General features: G+C 37.6%; 1 protein-coding gene and 1 long non-coding RNA gene across 12 annotated transcripts in view; one reads left to right on the top strand and one right to left on the bottom strand.

The window, feature by feature from the left end:
• The window catches only part of PCDH11X (protocadherin 11 X-linked), an 802,247-nt gene extending 786,939 nt beyond the window's left edge, over positions 1–15,308 (bottom strand). For all 10 annotated transcript variants that reach the window (XM_016146853.2, XM_036226751.1, XM_036226752.1 and 7 more), the window contains exon 1: positions 15,213–15,308. The gene's annotated coding sequence lies outside the window, so the exon portion shown is untranslated. The remainder of the gene's footprint in view (positions 1–15,212) is intronic.
• Positions 12,083–19,741, top strand: part of LOC107511908 — a 32,319-nt gene continuing 24,660 nt past the window's right edge. The window contains exon 1 of one of the 2 annotated variants that reach the window (XR_001597163.2): positions 12,083–12,318. This is a non-coding gene — a long non-coding RNA (uncharacterized LOC107511908). Of the gene's footprint in view, positions 12,319–15,797; positions 16,422–19,741 lie in introns of those variants that run through there. The other variant, XR_001597164.2, reaches the window with a different exon arrangement.

Genomic DNA, 19,741 nt, shown 5'->3' with positions numbered 1-19,741 from the left:
TCTGTAATTAAGGAAACATAAGTTTCATTAATTGAGTAATTTGGAGCATTTATGGAACATTAAAACTTTACATTAATGTATTTTGGAGTTCTAAGTAACAGAGATATACTATTAAAGTGAAGGTGACTATAAAACTGTTATAGCAATTCTTCAAACTAAATTTTTGGATTCAAGACAGATCAACATTGCAATATGTCAGAGTATTATAGTGAAATTTCAGCAAAGTTTAAATAACAGCATATAAACTTCATGTAGAAGATGTAGCTAAACTTCAAGATAATAAATTACTTAAAATATGTTATTGTCTTATAAAATTTAGGTTTTAGTCAGAAAAATTTGTCAATGAGTTAATAAACATTTAATTTGTTCAAATAGAACCACCATTTTTCCTACTTAATGCACTTTGGTTTGTTTTTTTACTACCCAAATATATAACCCAAAATAGTCATAGCATTTTGAAATATTTCAGACTATATGCCCATTACACATCTAATTTTGCATTATTTATGTAAGCCCTTTTACTGTGGTAAAAGATGTGACAGTGCGATATAGTGAAAAGAACATTGGCCAGAGAGACCTAAATTCTATTCCAGACTCTCACTAAACAGTTTTTGCAACCTTGGGAAAGTTAATTCAAAAGGAACGGAACTTTCTGGAAAGCAACAAATCTGAGCTAGGTAAAACTGATCACAGTTCACACTTAAACAGTATTTGTGTTCTCATTAAATTATTTCAGAAAAATTGCAAGTTATGCACAAAGATGACACTTCCCAAATGATGCAGGAAAAAAAAAATTGAGCAAACTAGCAATCCAAGGATATCTGGAGACAACAATAATGATAACAGAAGGAAAATACTAACAGCATAAAAATGAAGTGTATTTTATCAAAACATTTTAGTTATGAGTTAGCTCAGCATAATGCTAGTTCCGTCAAGCCCGAAAATCTCATCACGATTTGCATTCTTTTCTACAGAAACATGTTAACTCAAACCTATAACCCATATCTAAGAAATACTTCCTTTCTCCTCTTTCCTTTATTAAAAAAAATCAAATCACTGCATAATTCCCAAGACAAGTTACCTGAAACCAGTGACCCAATCTATATAATATAGGGAAAAACTTGTAGAATTGAAGCTAGTCCTAATTTGATGACCTTAGGAAAGACATTCAGCTAATTCTGGACTAGTTTGGTTCTTTGCCTGGAATAAAAAAAAATAAAAATAAAAAAAAGAGAAAAGGAATAAAAATATCTGCCCCACCTAACTCACAGAGATGTTTGGAGTGTTAGATGATTACATGAAAAGTCTTTTTTAAAATACAAGTTCACAAACAAATACCAATTTTATATGGAATTGCAATTTTAAGGAAACATTACAATAAGGATAGTGTTTGCTTTTTATATTCAGTAGCTCTTTGGCAGAATATGTGTCATCGTTTATATTTTTAAGTCTACTAATGTTCTCATGAGATTCATTAAAGAAACTAAACAGGGCATGCTTCTCTAACAACAAAAGTTATTTTTGTAATACCTTCTAATAATCTAGTTCTTCCAAGGGAAAACGAAGTGTCATCTCCCGGTGGGTAAAACTATTCAGCCCACGTGGTTAACTACTATTACAAAAATCTTACGGAAATGCTGGAATGTAATTCAAAGTTCTGAGTTGTAAGGTTGTGAAGTTCCAAGTTCAAAGTTCTGAATGTAATCCCAAATTTCTGAGTTGCTAGCATTGTCAGGACTTAGCCAGAGCTATACACCTTAGTTCAGCAGTCCCTAACCTTTTTGACACCAGGGACTGGTGCTCCGATGAGAATCTAATGCCTGATGATCTGAGGTAGAGCTGAGGTGGTGATGCTAGCTCTGGGGAGTAGCTGAAAAATATAGATGAAGCTTGGCTTGCTCATCTCCCGCTGTGAGGCCTGGTTCCTAATAGGACATGGACCCCGTACCAGTCCGTGGTCCTGGGGTTGGGGACCCCTGTGCCTTAGTTTATTACTTAACATTCTGTATCTAAGCCAACCCATAGCCGTAATAGATTTTCCTTTTTTATTTCTCCCAAATACTGTCCCTCCAGATCTATTCTCTCAAATACTGTTTATCTTCACAGAGAAAGAAAACTCTTAGGAATTCGGGTCTGGTCTCTGAACTCCTTTTAAACTAGAACCAAATCTTCATATTTTTTTCCTTGAAAAAGTCTTATTTACTTATCCATTCTAGTATTTCTCTCTTGTTCAATTTGATCACAGCCTTATTTTTTACTCCACTATAACTATTGTATCACTGTATATGTTATCATGCATTTTAAGTTACCAAGGACAAGGATATTAACCTAATTGAGCCTAATAAGATTCAGTAAGTGTGCATTAAACTTACTATTACAAATTCAAAACTCTTAAAAGATTAAATATAATAAATACACTGTTAAATTTTTCCTCAGTAATACGTGGTCCTAAAATTTTAGTACATATGTTGGCTGATGGAATGACTAGTATTTGGGGAATCATAAGAAAAAGGATCTAGTACTATTTCTGACAATAAGTATGTGATCTTAAGGGGAAAAAAAACTTGTCTGCTTTCCTTCCCTCATGTCAAAATGGTATGGTACCTGTTTCACAGCATTGTTATGAGATTCAAATGAGATAAAATCTAACACCTTAAGATGCAATGAAAACAATTTAAAAATGATAATGTATTCACTTACACAGTTAAAACCTGATAGAAATGACTTTCATAGTTACTGAGAAGTGCTATTTCAGGTAATTTTTTTAGATTTAATACGGACTCATGATAAGTCTACTTTGTTTTTTTAATTAATTGTTTTGTTTGTTTGTTTTCAAAAACTCAGTTGTTTCAGTTATAACAAAAGCATGTTCTTGATTGATTTCATTGTTGTCATCAGTGTACTGTATACATTATGTTCTCAGAGCATCTTTCAATTCTCTGAATGATGATGCTCACTTGCGTTGTCAATCTTAATCCTGGAACCTAATCTTAACTTGGAATTCTAACTTTTGTCTAATGAATATAATCAACCTAGTTCTTTAGTAATGCTATTACTAATTTTTGTCATCCTATCATATTATTAGCAATTATAAATACTTCAAAATTTAATGTACATTATATGGAATTATCTACTGGCTAATTGTGTTCAACCTTCATTGCCATTTCTTTAAAATTTTTACTAAAATTATATGACTTATGATTAAAGTTTTGTCAAATTAAATATTTTCCTCTATTTAATATTTCCAATATTAAAAAATCTCATTCCGTTAAGATGTGGTCATATTGCCTCTAAAACAGAAAAAAGGAGAACTGATTTATAGTTATGTAGTTATACATAACTATGGATTTGATTATTCTAGTTAACAGTTTCGTTTAATATTTTTAGTATCTCTAATATTTGTTAGATTAGTCCAAGAAATCTCAAATTTTTTTTCCAGTTGTTATGACCCTGAAAATTTGATTTTTTACATTGTATTCAATTTTATATAATATTTGAGTTTTAATGTTATTGTAAATTAACTCATTTTTTTCTCATTGTGTAAGGCATGAGCATCATATTTTCATATGACTGACATTTCTACTTTCCATAAAGTGAGTTTCCATCTCTAGTCTTTGAAAACAGAATTTGAAGAGATCTGTGATTTTTTATATTTTTTTGTTTTGTTTTTCATATTTCTTTTCTTTTTTGTATACTTTGAAATTTCCCCATCCAAAAAAAGATATATGATATTTTGGCTGCTATACATGCCTCCTCAGGCATATTGCAACAGTCTATGCTTAATATTATTAAATAATGTTAAGAGTAATAAAATTCAAGGCAATTTTGGCAGACATCCAAGTTCATTCGGTACTTACAAAAAAAACCATTTTAATCCAATTGGCCCTTTTGCTCACTAGGATCCTCAAGTTGCCACCAAATTTACTGTTGCTATTAAAGTATCAGCTTAGAAAAGACTAATACTGTTTTATTGGGAAGGAGGTAGCTTCTGAATACCTAGGCGACAATTAAGACATGAATGCCAACTTCGACATGACAACTTTTTCAGTTGTTTCCCTAACTGTGCCAGAACCACATTGTGCATCCTAACAAACAGTTTAAATAATTAAACTTAACTTATTTCAATAGCTGCTTTCAATGTTATTTGTTTTAATCTGACACTGGTTCCATACCAAGATGAATTGCACATAAGAAAATGGAGCTATGAAGATTTCCTAGACTGATTACAAATGAAAAGTTCACTGAGATTAAATAGCTATTCTACTGTAGTCTACAAGTCTATATGTGAAGAAAGAAGTTAGGCAGCATGGTGTTTAATTTACCATTTGTTCTTGCTTTGAGGGGAGTTTTAGGGGATAGCAAATATAAGATAACCTCTACCAAATCTCTTGTTGGTGTTGGTGTTGTTTCCTTCAAAAATGTCAAAGACTAAAAAGAAAATAAAAATGTTTTCAGATTAGGTAAATAAAAATTTAATTGGTCCTTTTGTTCAGAAATCTGAATGATTAACTTATATGTTTATTTTCGGTATTTCACAAACTAATATCTTCAAGGATTTATACTATATTAAACTCAAATTTTTGGATCAATTTGGAAAAAAAGAGTTTTTAAAATATTGGGAAGCTATTGACACTATGTGGCCAATAGTTTTCTTTTTTGAAATGGTAGAAATATATATATGTGTATATATATATATATATATATATATATATATACATACACACACACATACATATATATATAGTGCTTGAAAAATAGATTTAACTACAAAATGAGCAAGCAACTGGTTTTTATTCTGAACTAAAATTTCAACTGTTCTAGTTACAATGAAGGTTAACATCTATTTTCATGTCCAAATGCAATAACTGTATATCATTTTAATTTTTTAAAAAATCATCCTTTGAAAAACAGCTAAATCGAATCCTTTTTTAAAAATCTGCTATCTTTGGCTTACTTTACATTTTTCATGCTTGTTTATCAAATGAGAAATTAGCCCCTTGCTCTACAGTGTGGTCTGAAGGGCAGGAACATCTATATCCTAGGCAACTTGTCTGAAATGCTGAATTTCAGGCCCCACTTGGAATCTTCTGAATCAGAATCTGCATTTTAACAAGATTCCCAAATGACTGGTATGCATATTAAAGTTTGAGACCCACAGGAATAGAATATAACTTCCTAGAAATTGAAGTTTAAAATAAGTCATTAGAAGTGATGTGATTGATTAGAAATTATTTATTGGCTCTATTTCTTTCTAAAACGCTTTGATCCTGTTATAGCTATCCAGTTATTTTTGTCTCTCTCTCTTTATCTTTTAACATTGGTCTTATATTCCCATATTTGTTTACTTTTGTATGCAATTCTAATCCTGTGTTGCACACATCATATTTTATTATAAAATAACCAGCATGTATTGTAACTGCTTTATCTCCTGGGTATTAAAACTGAATTCATGAGCTAAGAAAAGTTGTAAGACAAGTGATGATGTAAGAACTGTAGAGCCTGACTTAAAGCTAAAATATCAACGTTAAACTAAGCAAATATTTTCCTAGTATAACAAGTAAGACAATGAAAATCTTGCTGATGACCATAGATAGAGTTCCAACGTAAGTTTTATTCTGTTAGTTTGTGTGTGTTTGTATGTGTTTATTACCCATTCTTAAGACTCTCTTTGGGAAAATTTATACACACACACACACACACACGCACAAACACGTTTTTGAAGTTTTTGGATCCTAATAAAAGTAGCAAATAGCTATTAAGTAACAGTTATTGTATTTCAAATATCCAGTACTAGAAGTGAGAGAGAAGCCAGCCGAAGCAATTTCAAAAAGATTGCATATTTCACATTAAACTGAAAACCAGGCCCTATCACCTAATACTCTGGCAGTGTTCTTCTCCACTTGATTTCCCCTTTTTCTCCTTTCCTTCCCATTTGCCACAAAGTAAAATAAATCAGTTTAAGATTATTCAGGGACTAAAGAAAAGCTTTGCTTTGGCATAATTTGTTTGCTTACCTTTGTCTGATGCACACTCCCTAACACACACACCTCCTCAATGTGGTCAATAAGATCATGCACCAAACAGACCAAAGTTTAGAAAATTCATTTAAAATCTTTCCTAAATTAAAGTAAGTCTTCAGGGGAATATAAACTTAAGGCTTTAGTTAAATATTCATTTATAAAAATAAAACCATTCTTCGAGGAATGTATATTTCTTGTCATCTTAAGTAAATGTGCTTCTTAAGTGATTTTTAAAGGGTTAAAATATGCATATAATTTAATGCATTGATAACTTTGGTTTATTCTCTTAGCCTTCATGTCAAGACTTCATTTTTCATGTTTTATAACATAATAAGCACAGTACAGATTTTTAAAATAATCTAAATTCAAAATACAGTGTGGAAAACATAGCATTTTCTATATCTGAGTCAGATTGGGTAATTTTCCACCTTAATATAGGCAAAGAAATAAACAAGTCTTGGATATGCTTAATGTTCTGGTAAGGTACAAAACTGTTATTGTATTTGAACAAAGTAGGGGACTGGTAAGATTGTAAATTAATTAATGCTATCACTCAATACCTTACGTGAGCTCCTATATCACTCATGTTACATCTCTGAGTCTTATTTTTTTCTTATCTGTAAAATGAAGGGATTAAACTAGGACTTTCTGGTCCCTTCCACTTCCAGAGTTTATGAAACCTGGACCGTATTTCATGTACTTTAATGTGCCACCTGGCACTCAATATTTGTTGAATTTAATTTAACATGACTGTATATTACTTTGTTTTTGTTATTGCTCATTGCTTTTGCCCAATAAGAATGCAAGCTTCTCAAAATAGATATTCCCTTAAATTTCTTCATAGCCAAGTTCAACCTCCACATCTAAAGTATTGCAATGCTAGACAAGCAAAAGGTCTTTAGTTATTGATGGTTAATGAATCAATGCAGTTAAACTGGTAATACTTGCAGAGTCAACTGTAAAGGAAACAATACTTTATAGTCTACTGCTTTTTGTAAAACATATATATTTTTTCATTTGAAAGGGCCTTGAAATAATTTAGAATTTCTTCATTTTACTTTTGGGAAACTGTACTTCAGGGAAATGAAGTAATTTGCCCAAGATCCCTTTCTAAATACTAATAAAATATAAATCATAAAATGTCTTGTGTTCACACAATTTAAATAAACCTTCTGCACTCACTACCAGTAATGAAAACCGCCAGATAAGGAGTTAATAATCCTGACAATAGTACACAATGATTTGCATATTAGGAGCTTAATGTCCTTTTGGTTGATATGATATAAACCTACACGCAATAGATTCTCAAAGACATGCTGCTTCAAAGATGACATGTCAGAAGAAAAACATTATTTAAAAATTGTTGGCAAATATTCCTTAAAATAAATTGTGTACATAAATATAGATGTTCTAAAAGAAAAATGAATTAGGCTATAACACTAAATATTTGCCACATTAAGTAAACTTAAACCTTATGGAGTGTCATTATGATGGTTCATAATTTAAATTATTCTTATAAATAAAATATAGGAAGTGTATGAGTGTCTATTATCGTGTATTGTTAAATTTCAACAGTCTTGCTATTTTATCATATAATTTTTACAGGGTTAGTGCAAAAAATGAGTAGAAGAACATGACACAAGTAGGCAGTTAACTGATACTTATTTAAATATATTTGAATATACTTATTGAGATTTTTATTTTTTGATCCAAGAAGCCATTTTTTTTTCTTTTTACAATCAGAAGTTTGAGAAAACACACTCAAAGAAATGAGAGGCAAGGCAGAGTGTTGGGGAAAGCCCTGTTGTGGAGATTGAAAACCAACAATCTTGTATAGGCTTCCCTTTTTATTAACTGAAAAGCCTTAGAGATCCAATTTTACTTGCCTGACTTTCAGTTTCCCTATTAAAAATAGTTATAATCATGGCTTCTTTTTCCACTCGAAATCTTTATGAGACTAAAATAATATATTTACCTTTAAAATTACATAAGATATAGGATATTGTACAAATTAAAGTATTAAAATAAGAGAATGTGAGAGAAACTTTTTTGTTTTCATTTCTTATGACAGTAAATGAATTGTAATATCAATATAAATTTGGATTTGCATTCTAATCACTTAAATATTTAATAAAGAAATGAATTTCCATAAATTAGTTTAATTGTTGTTATGCTAAAATATACCTGACATTAATAAAATAGTTTGTATTGAAGACAGAAAAATCCTTTCTCAGGATTTATTTATATTTATTTATTTATCTATCTATCTATCTATCTATCTATTTATTTATTTATCTTGCCTCTTTTTTTTTCTCAGTTTCTACACATTCATGATGAGGAGATTGGATGGGAAAAATATTCACTATTTTAGATCTGGTCTGGAAATGACAACTATAGCCATTGTCACTCTTAGTTTCCAATTATTACATTCAATTAACGGTTAATATATTGAAGACAATGAAAAGGGCGGTTTAAATCCTTGACCAATTTTTAGAGGATTTTTCGAGTGCAAAGGATAATAGAAGCATTTATGATTTCTGCCAAGTCACTCTTCTAATTCAAAACCGTAATCGAAAGAACTATTATTATTATTATTATTATTATTATTATTATTATTTACTCTTTGGTAATGAGCATGCAGTCTTTCCACTGCTGTAACCTAATTTCAAAAGATACTTTTCACCTTAAAATATTTTTTTTTCCTGTGATAAACCTGTGCTTTACAATTAATATCGCACAAGGCATAGATTTTGAGGAATTGTAGCATATAGGTCATTTGATGATTTCTCCTAACAAAAGAAGAGCACATTTGTGGAACTATGCCTTCATGATAAACTTCTATTGAAAAATAATATAATTTCAAGTAGGATTAGATTAATTTAAACATTGCAAGCCAGTCTAGAATATCAAGGCATTTTACCTAGTCTTCTTCACTCTGGATAGTGAATGATCAATTAAGTCTTTAGATTATAGAACTCTGCTCAGACAATGGTATGTAATTTGGAATGTTATACTATAAAGTCAATCCAATTAAAGGTACTTATATATTTTATTTTTTCCCAAAGGTATAATTTACATGTTATTAATGAAAGAATGTATTGCCTATTTTTAAGGCATACTATTTCTTCCCTCCTCAATTCCCAATGATGTTCGTCCAACTCCATTATATGCAGAGATATGGGAGATCTGACAATTACCCCTTTTCCACACATGAAAAAATAACTTTCTAAGAATGCAGTAGAAAACAAGTGTTCTTTTACCTCTGAAGACTGACATAGTAACTCTGTATGTTGGTATGAACATGCTTTGACAAGGCCTTAAAATCCTGTGTGAGTGTGTGTGTGTGCATGTGTGGGGGGGAATTCTGTCTAAAGAGGGACAACCTCTAAAAATATTTAAATTTGAGCCACTATGACAATCCACAAAGCAAAAAATAGAGGGGGATAAAAGTAAGAAACTTATTGAAATCAAAAGGAATGACCCATAGGAAGAGGACACACCAGAAAGAATGAGATGCAGAGAACGTTTCAGTCGCGTGTGGTGAAAAATTTGGAAAAGTTGGAAATATTCCCCAATATACAATATTAAAATCCTTAGTTGTATCCAAAGAAAAACAGACATTTGTAGGCATAATATAAAATATAGCAAATTTGAGGAATTCCACTATAAAACTTGTTCGAAATTAAACAGCAAAAGACACACAGATAGCCAGAAATCTTCTTGGTGAGGAAAATTTGAAAAATCTGTGAATTTGAAGTAGAGGCTCCTTGGTTTCTTTTTATTTCTTTCTCTCTCTTTATTTTCTTTTTTCTTTCTTTCTTTCTTTCTTTCTTTCTTTCTTTCTTTCTTTCTTTCTTTTTCTTTCTTTCTTTCTTTCTAGCTTCTTTAAGATGACTGAAGGGGGAAGAGAGTGGGAAGAAAGTGGCTAGTGGGAAGCACAAAATAAAATGGAAATGTGGAGAAATTACCTAAGAAGGTAATTCTGGGAAGAGGGAGGGTAGACTCACAAGAAGAAGAAAATCAATAGAGATAAAGGTATTTTACTAGTGCCTAAAGGGAGAAAAAGTCAAGGTTAGATGTCTCTAATTGTTGGTAGAGATAGCCCCAAAGCAGGTAAGGGTAAAAGAGGTGACATAGGGCATAGAGATGATGCAGGGAGGTGTGTGGAAAATGGGGTGTGGTGGAGATACGTGTGCAAGTGGCTGAAGCAATTTACTCTAATGGTAGAAGACTGGGAATTTTGGAAGGCTAGATGGGGAAGATGAGATGAGCACAGTTTAAAGATATTAAGTGGATAGATGATTATGAATCAAAAGAAATTTTCTTCCCTAGCATAGAATTCCTTCTTCTTAGTTCTACTGATTTACATTAGGCCCTCTTAATTCATTTGTCCTCTTTTCTGTGTGTTACAGTACCTTCTTATTTGCCTTCACTCTCTATTCCAATGCATTAGTTTATTCAAATATTAATTTAAAGACAAACAACGAATCTTTTTCCTATTGTGTGTTACCTACTGCCCAATTTTCTCACCCTGTTTTGTTGTTGTTGTTAAATATCTGCTTGAAAATCTTCAAAGGTGGCCTATGTCTACAGCACATACCTCTAAACTCCACTGATGGTCATCAGGCCCCCCACACTTTTCTTTCTTTAGTCTGTCGGACTCTTCCAGGTCTACTCCCTAGCTAGCCACCGCCTAGAAATGCCTATTTTTCAAATCCAGGGACACCTCTTCTTTATGAATCTTTTCTCGAACTCTGCAAAAATTAATCCCTTGTTCCCTTATAGTCACTTAGAGCCTTTATCACATTGTATCATCAATTTGTAAGTATTTTGGTTCACAGAAGCCCAAGCCACTTGTTCATATTCTTTTGTATTCCTGGAGCCTAGCACATTGTCTGGCACAGTAGGTGACCAATTAATGTTCATGGTTTCTTCCGTGAATAAATAAATGGACGACACCTTCTTAAAACTTGTGAAGCAAGATTAGCCGAGAAAATTAGATTTCAAATTTTCAGCCCCTGAGTAACTTCCTTTACTACTAACAGAAAAACCCTAGCAACCATATATACTTCGTCAATTTAGCTTAAAGCCGGTGGTTTTATATAAAGTCTCCTTTTAGGTGTGACTCCCTTCCCCAAGAATCTTATAAATCCTAACTAAAGGCTGTTGAGGACTGCTTGCATAGAGAAAAGGAGAATTTTCGGCTTTCTAAATCCCTTATTAGCAGTCTAGAAGCTATCAGGAATTTCTATCTTGCTAAAAAACGAAGTTTTTAATACCAAGAGAAGAAATAATGTGAAACCTGCAATCCTTATGCCAGGGCTCCCGACTGTCAAAACCCTACATTACTTGGGGGTTCATCGGAATCGCATTGGGGTTATTAAAATAAAAGGAGACTTCTTTCACCCCTTACCAAATGATTGAACTCTACAAAATAAAGGTGTCTATGCTTGGTCTGAGTGTACTACTCATTCCTGTATTTCAAACGCGTAGGAACTTTAAATTCCCTGCCCTCGCTGAGAATATTATCTAAGGGAAGCCTTCCATCAGAGAAGAAAATAAAATCCCAGATTTACAAAACGGAAGAATTATTTGCTCCTTCTCCCTTTTCCTAAAATCTCCCACCTGCCTCCAAAACAAAACACAATAGGTAAGCAGTTTGTTGCTATCCCCTCTGAATGTTATTTCCTTGGGAAGGTCAGTTAGTTCCGAGGCCCAGTTGCCTCCACAGGCCCTGCCTCTGTCTCCTCCCTCTAGCCTTGTGCAGCCATCTCCAACTGCGCGCTATGATCCTTCTCCCAGAGCTAAAGAAAGAATTGTCCTCAACCAGAGGCAGCGAATTAGCCTCAAATTCGGGAAAGCAGGGTGTTATTCCTTAAAACGAGAAGTGCCAACACACAAGGGAAGCCGCGCTGGGCTTCTGTCTTCTAAAGTCTTATTTCCGAATCTTCTAAATTTGGCGCGTCGGTCTCTAGAAGTGACCGCGCAGCCTTATAATAAAGAGCACGGTGACCTCTCTCCTGCGGCAGCAGCTCCTAGCGCCTTTCTTTCCGCGCCTCCCAATTTCCACTCTCTTCTTTCAGTTAAAGGACTTCCCACCCTGCGCCATAGCCTTCGACTGCTCCCCTCCCCCACCGCACCATTTCTTTGGGAAGACGACCCTTTTCGGCCTCTAGGGAGCTTGCTCTGCCGCAGGCTTAGAGGCAGCCACGGGATTTTAAAGATGCAGGTCTTCACATCCCCCCACCCGCTTCCTTATCACCACAAGAGGAGAGAAAACAGCGGAAATTTAACACTGGTAACTATTATTATTTCATTTGACGAACTTGCTCTCTAAAATGCCACTAAATAAGTAAATTCACAGTGAATAGTGAAGGTACGAGCTGCAAAGGGGAGAGAATAGGGGGCAGGGAAAAGGAGGAAAGGAATTCGGGATGACCCGAAATCTGTGTTTGATGACCGGGTTCACAACCGGTCACGGCCCGGGCCGCAGTGGCCTCCCCCGCCTCGGGCGCCTCTGCGCGCCTCCAGAGAGCTGAGGAGTTGGAAGGCGGGGCCGAGGAAGGACGACGAGAGGAAGCGAAGGCGGCTGCGCACAGGGAGCGCGCGGTGCAGGGCTGCTCGCGCTCCCGGCCCGGGCTAGCTACCCGGGCTCCTTCCTTTCGGCCCGCGGAGCCTTTCTGGAGCTGACATCACTGCCAGAAAGCGGGGCCGCCCATGCAAAAGCGACTGAGAACAGGGTTCTCGAGCCTCGCTCGCGGAGGCGCTCCCTCGCCGCTTGGCAAGCGCGGCGCGGTGGCAGTGGCGGCTGGACTCAGCCCGCGTGAAGTGCGCGCGGCAGTTCTTAATTTAGCAGACTGGGAAAGGCATCTTTAGATCTTAGCGAGTCCATCTCTTGGTTCATTCGTCAAAACCGCCCGCACACCGTCTGCGTGTCCTCCAAGAAACCAGACAAAGGCAAGAAAGGGGGAAACGTACAAATACTATTATTTCGACTTCCTTTCAAATATCCCACCCATCCGCAGCGCTTTCTCTCTCTCTCTCTCTCTCTCTCTCTCTCTCTCTCTCTTCCTCCTCCTCCTCCTCCTCCTCCTCCCCCGCCCTCTATCATGTTTCTTCCTTTCTCTCACACACACACGAAAGGACAGCCTTGAGGCTGATATTCCCGCTGTGATTGTGCAAGTTTGTTTCAAACAAGATTGAGAGTGGAATTCCATTTAGTTTCACTAAGTTAAGAAGGTGCCTGCAAGTACTTTTTTTTTTCTGTTTTGAATTCACACTTGTTTATGGGAGGGGGCTAGTCTCTTTAGTTATAAAACGCCGCCACCTTCTCCTGTGTTCTGCTTACTATTTAGAATCCTCCGCACGTTCCTCAGGTTGTTTCCTTGTTGCAGCGCTAAGAGCACGCAACAGCTTTTAACGCCATCGTCCCCTCCCCATATTTCCTGCCCTCTTCCCCGCCTATCCCGATTTTAAAACACTTTCTTCCACACACTTTCCTTCGTACAGAAACATCTCCTTATGTCAGGTTTAAATCCCATCTTGGGACGTTTCCACACAAGGACTTGCTTTCGTTTTGTTCTTGCTATTCGATTTGCTGTATTCTTTTGACCCATTCCCTCTTCTCTCCAGTCCTTGTTTTGTGGGTGTGTGCCGCAGTGGCGCAAGTTTTGATTCCCAGCCCCGAGCCAACATTTTGGAAGGGCACCCGGCTCTGAAATACGAAGGCCTGCCTGCTGACGCGCACACACACACTCCACACACGCACCCGATACCCCACGCCCCAAACCGCAAAGGCGGCCAAAGCAGCGAAGCGCATAATAATTCCTTCTGGAAGCGAAGAGGGCGTTTTCCGTTGAGCTCTAAAACTCTTTCCTTCGGGGAGGAAAGGAAGTAGTTCCCACTACACATCCTTGGAAAGTAACCTCCCTCTTTTTTTTCTTTCTTTTTTTTTTTTTTTTTGTGAGAGGGTCGGAAGTCAATTTTCGGCTAAGCGCTCATATGCAAGTCTTGTCTCCGAGGGCAGACTGCCGCTCTACTCTTTTAAAGTCTCTAAAGCAAAGGACTTACTCGCAGCTACACGCTTTAAAAAAGTCACCTTTTTCCAATGGAGCTTTTTTATTCAGAGGCCATGCTTTTCGCGAAAAGGGGCCGTTTTATGGCTGCGCGCTTAAAAATAATTCCTTTGTGGAGAGATGAACTGCTTTTCAGTTCTACCTCAGTAAAAACCATTCATGTATGGGATAGGTAGACGTTTTTTGGCTAAAAAATAAAAGTCATTTCATTAAGAAGAGGAACCTTCTCACGTTCGGCTAAGCTTAAAGAAATACATTTTTTTTTTAATGCGAAAAAGATGCCGTTTTTCGGCTACACGATTGTAAGAAGCTCCGGGTTTTTTTTGTTTTTGTTTGTTTGTTTGTTTGTTTGCTTGCTTGTTTGTTTTAGCTAGGCAGAATTTTCTACGCCTACCATCTCCACATCTAGCAGGTGCTGACTGAGCACAGCCCCCATATGTAGGGCGGGAAGGAAGGGCGGGGAAGTGGACGCAAGGCAGGAGGGCCCAGAAGACCCTCGGCGCTCCTTGGCACTCTCCTTTGGTCGAGCCAAGGGTCAGGTCCCCAAGTGTTAGAACCAGCTTGACAGCGATCCAAACCTGGAGTCCAGAGGTAAGAACGCAGCAGGGCCCTGTCGCTAGAAGTCTGAAGCTGGAGCTGGCCCAGGGAATTGTCTCTCGGCTTGGGCCGCTTCAGCGGGCTAGACTGAGTGCCCGGGGTGTGATCTCTTCTCTGCACCTGCCCCAATCTTAGAGTTTCTCTCAGCCTCACTGAAGCTGACTGTATTCGTTAAAGTGAAAGACCTTTTTGCACAACCAATGTTGGGGAAATTCATGCGCGAGCACTTTGATAGAAGTGAGTTTTCGCAAAGTAACCAAGCCAAGGTGAGCAGTGGCAGTGCCAAAAAAAAAAAAAAAAATCTATCTATCTGCGCTCACCTCCGGGGTTTGCGCTTTCTCCTATCTCCAGAGAAGAGGTGGGGGTAGAGGGCAGGGAGGACACCAAAAGCGTCTTTGAAACTACTCTGTGGTCACAATCAAGACCCCAGGCGCGAGCAGCAGGACGCCTCCGCGCACTAAGTACCGGGCTCACGCCTCACACGCCGCACTCTTTTCTGGCACCCTGACCCGATACTTACCCTGTGATTGTAGCCTCTAGAGTAGAATGAAGTGGGAAGTGAAAAAGAGAAAAGGCTTCCGCCGGCTCCACGGAGACTGCGATTGCTGTAGCGGGCTCTACCGCCACAGCTCGCAGCCTGCGGAGCAGCTGGTGTTGTGGAGGTTGCTTCTGAGGTTTTTTGGGCTGCCCGGGTTGCCTGGGCTGCCTGTGTCGCCGGTGTCGCCGCTGCCACCGCCACGCAGCACACTGTTCAGCTTGCTTTCTGCTTTGCCGCGTGGGCCACCTCAAGCGGCTCAGGCTTACTGCTCCTCCCGCCCTGACAGCTCGCCGACTGCAAGAAGCCAGTGCCGAGCCAGCCCTTTTCAATGGCGAGGGGGAGGGGCTAGATAGAGGGGGAGAAGGGGGAAGGAAGGGGGGTGAGCGAGTGGAGAGCGGGGGGAGAGAAGTGAACCAGGGCCCGGGCCGCCTGCTGGGAGGGGATGGCGCAGCACCAACTGCTGGGTACCCCCCTCCGGTCCCCACTCCCTGCACCCCACACCCCCCAACCGCCCCGGGGCGACCCCTCCCGGCTGACGGGGAACCAGGGGAGAAGGGCGGTGGCGAGATGGAGGTGATCTTAGGAAGTTACTGTTGGCCGCCCGAGAAGGCGGCCGAATGCGTGCTGCCAGCACACTCGCGTGCGGGACCTGCTACTGGGGAAAATGCGTGGCTTTCGGGCTGTCGGCTTTGCAGAGCAAAAGCGAGAGCATGCATTGCTCCTCTCGGTCCTCCGCTCGTTGCTCTCTTAGGCTTCCGTTTAAGTTTAACTCATTCACATTATCTTACAGAAGTTTTATTTTTCTTATTCTGTGTGCTTTTCTCGGATCCCGCTGACCGCCCTGGCTCCCGCTAGAGAACAAGCATCCAGCTGCACCATTTTCTCATACAAAGGATACTTAAAGCAGACTAGTGGAAGTAGGGGCGGGAGCCCTGCAAAGCCGCAGTTGGAGCAGAGACACTGTCTGTGTGTATCATACTCAACTGTGAGCCGGGTCTGGTGCCTCGTTTGCCTTGCAGATCGATCGTCCGGGGGCGGCGGGAAAGGGGGTAAGGAAATGATCTAGCACTTGGCTACCCGAGAGAGCAAGTACGCGTAAGCGTTAAGCGTCTTTGGACTGCTTTAGTGGAGTCCAGCCGCTCGCTGCTGGGGATCCGGCAGCCTCGCGGGCGTTGACAACGCGTTTCCAAGGTAGGAAAGGATGCGCGCGAGAGTGGTACCCAGTTCGGCGCCGCAAGACTGGTGCTTGCTAGCGCGCTCTGGCTGCCTAGTCCGCGACTCCTGGGCGGGCATGGGGTGCCAGGTTTCTCAAGACCACTAAAGCGACCAGAGGCAATGTGGCTGGTATATGACTCGAATGGGTCGTGGTTATCTAGAAGTAAGGATAATTCACTCGTCTCTGTCATGAGATTAAAAGCAAATAACAGCAACTAAAACCTTCACAGCTGGTCCACTCAGATTCTTGCTACAAGGAGCAAATCTTTAAATTTACCTAGAGGCCAGAGAATGAACCAGGTGAATTATCTCAATTTCTCTGCAGGAATGTATAGGGTTTTAGAGGAAAAATGCATTTTCTGTGATTAATCAATAGAAAAACTTATCTTTCTAGCGTTCCACTTTGTTTTTGGAAGGTGACTCTCTTTCCTGAAATAAAAGGAGAAAAAGTAGATAATGTTTTGAGTGCCAAGAACACAGTATTCATTTTTATTTTTGTCTGCTGAATGGAAAGGGAAATGCATCTGCATAAGGACAGAATATCAAGGAAAAAATTTGCCAATTATCATGAGTTGATTTTCTCTAATAGCTTCTTCATGGGAAGTTTTTTTTTTAATTTATTATTATCATTATCGAAGGGCTCATCTTTGTGACTTCTTTCCCCTCTCCATCTTCATAACTGCCATCTTTCAAATTCCTTATATTTTTATAGGTTAAAACCTTGGTTCACATAATCTTAACAGCACTCTCCGCCCTCCTCCCCCATTTTCCTTTCTTGTTTTTACACCTAAATCCACTCCTGAGAGCAACCATGACATTAGCACCGCAGTTCAGTGCAATCTGCATGAAAGAGGACACAAGGAAGTATTTACTATTACATTTTACTCCTCTTCTAACTCTGCTTCCAATTACTCACCGTATCTAGCACATACGTTGTCCTCTTCTTGGGAATATATTGGAGATGAAATCAGGAGCTGTCGAATGATTACAGGCTCTGACTCTTGGGGTTTGCATTGCTGGATAAGACTCTGTCATAGTGGATGACAGGAACTCAAAGGAAAAAAAAAACACTGATTAATACAGGACAGTATGGCAAAGTCATGCCATGGAGGCACTCTCAGAGCACTAATAATCATTCATAACATCCACATTAGACACCAATTAATTGATTTCTTAAGATTTCCATCTAAACGCAAAACAGGGGGAGAGAACTATTCAGTGACTGTTATAAAGTATTTAAAGTTATCATCATGACAGGCTCATGAGGTTGATATTGTTATCCACCTTTTACAATTCCTGAAACTGAAATTTGTAGAGGCCAGATAATTTTCACAAGACTATGGAGCTGAAGAGTAGCACACTCTGGATTTCCATTTAGAATATATAATCCTAAATTCAGCTGAGCTACATGATTGCTCTATAGATATTTTCTATAATATTTAGCATATTTGGTGTTAAGTGTAGAGTCTAATAGAAAATGATCTCTGTAGAATAGAAATATTACTTACAAAATGAGGAGACTTCTAGTTGAACTAAGTAACTCAGAAAATTATTTGAGAAATTCAGTTTGTTGATAAGACTGAGAAAAATCCACAACTGAAAAAAATGAAAAAAAAAAAAACCCTCCATTTTCTCTTCTATGTTCTATCCGATGGTGGCACCAGTGAGCAGCGGAATAACCAAAAGCCAAGACACCTGGCAAAAGCTCTCCTCTAAGTATTCTAACTTTAAAAGGACCGAGAAGAACTCTGTGTACTTACGTACTTACGGGGAGAAGCACTTCTTGACTGAAGACCTTTTATGCACCGTCTTCATTCTATACATTGGCCCATTAATCCTCAAAATCATTCTATGAGATAAATGTTATTAGCTTCTTTTTTTTTTAACAAATGAGGAAACAAAGACTCGAGCTAAAATGTCCAAGGTTATATAGCTGTAAAGTATAGAGTTTGGAAATTTAAACCCATGTAATTTACAGTTCATTATATTGACCCTCAGCATACAATCCTCATATTGCATGGTTATACAGTTTTGGAATTTGCATTACACCAAATATTGTATAGTTAACAAAAACCCTTAAAAATTAAAAGGAAACTGTAGAAATTTGTTTTTGGAAGAGATGCCATGAAGGAAATGTGATATTTATTGGATTTCGTTTGTTCAGTATTCCAATTTGGAACTTGAATCAGGGTTTGCTAAGATCAGAAAAGGGAAAATACGGTAATGTCTACCCTATAAACATAGAAATGTGTCTAATTTCTGAGGATTCAACTATTAAGTCATTATATAATTATCAAATGGATCAGATAAGAGATTTAAACTACTTTGAGTATGGATGTTTCTCAGGCCTGTAACAACTGATTACAACTGAGAAATAATGTGTTTATCTGAAAAAAGTTGATCAGCCATGGAGACCTAGTAAAAGAAGGCTCAGTGAGATGAGCATTGGTAAATCTTACCTATGCACATTTTCATCTCACTGGCAAAACCACTCTTGATAGTAGATTGATAAAGCCAATCAAATATCCTGGGATTTCAATAGCCCTTGCATTGAAACATCTCTTATTAAAGCAATCTGCCATCTGTGATTTGCCTCCCCATGTACTCTGTCTGCAGAGAGAATGCACGTATTACATAGGTGTATGAGAATGAGTATTTTGTATCATGTGAAAGTTAGTTTGCATCAAATTCTTTTTCTGAGTGTTTTCCACAACTTTCACCTTACATTTCACATAAATGTTACAATTAATAAATCACCATTGTTATTGAGAAAGTAGGTGGATGTCCAGGCACAAAACTGTAAGAATGAGTAAACTGTTATTTTCCATGATATTTTAAATATTTAATATTAACTCTCAGCAACAATTGCAATTAGTAAGCGCCAGTGATGCCCAGTGGTTCAGAAAAGGGCTTTATTTTTAGACCAAATTTGAAGTTCTGGCTCTGGCATTTTTTAGTTGTTTGTCTGTGGGAAAATTAATTTCTGGACATGTCCTGTATAATAAGATAGTTACTAACCACATGTAGCTATTGAGCCTTGAAATATGGCTAAGCCAAATTGAGATGTATCATGACTGTAAAATATATACACTATCTTTAAGACTCAGCACATGCACATACACACAAATATGTAAAATATATCATTAATATTTTTATAAATTGCATGATGAAATGATAACATTTAAATTAATTAATTAAATAAACATTATTAAAGTAACTTCACCAGTTCATTTTCAACATTTTTAATGTGGCTGCTAGAAAATTTAAAATTACATGTGCGGCTAGAATTATACTTT

This window comes from Rousettus aegyptiacus, unplaced genomic scaffold (assembly GCF_014176215.1).
Source record: "Rousettus aegyptiacus isolate mRouAeg1 unplaced genomic scaffold, mRouAeg1.p scaffold_m13_p_9, whole genome shotgun sequence".
In the NCBI taxonomy this organism is placed as follows: Eukaryota; Metazoa; Chordata; class Mammalia; order Chiroptera; family Pteropodidae; genus Rousettus; species Rousettus aegyptiacus.
This window is presented reverse-complemented; position numbering and strand designations above follow the sequence as displayed.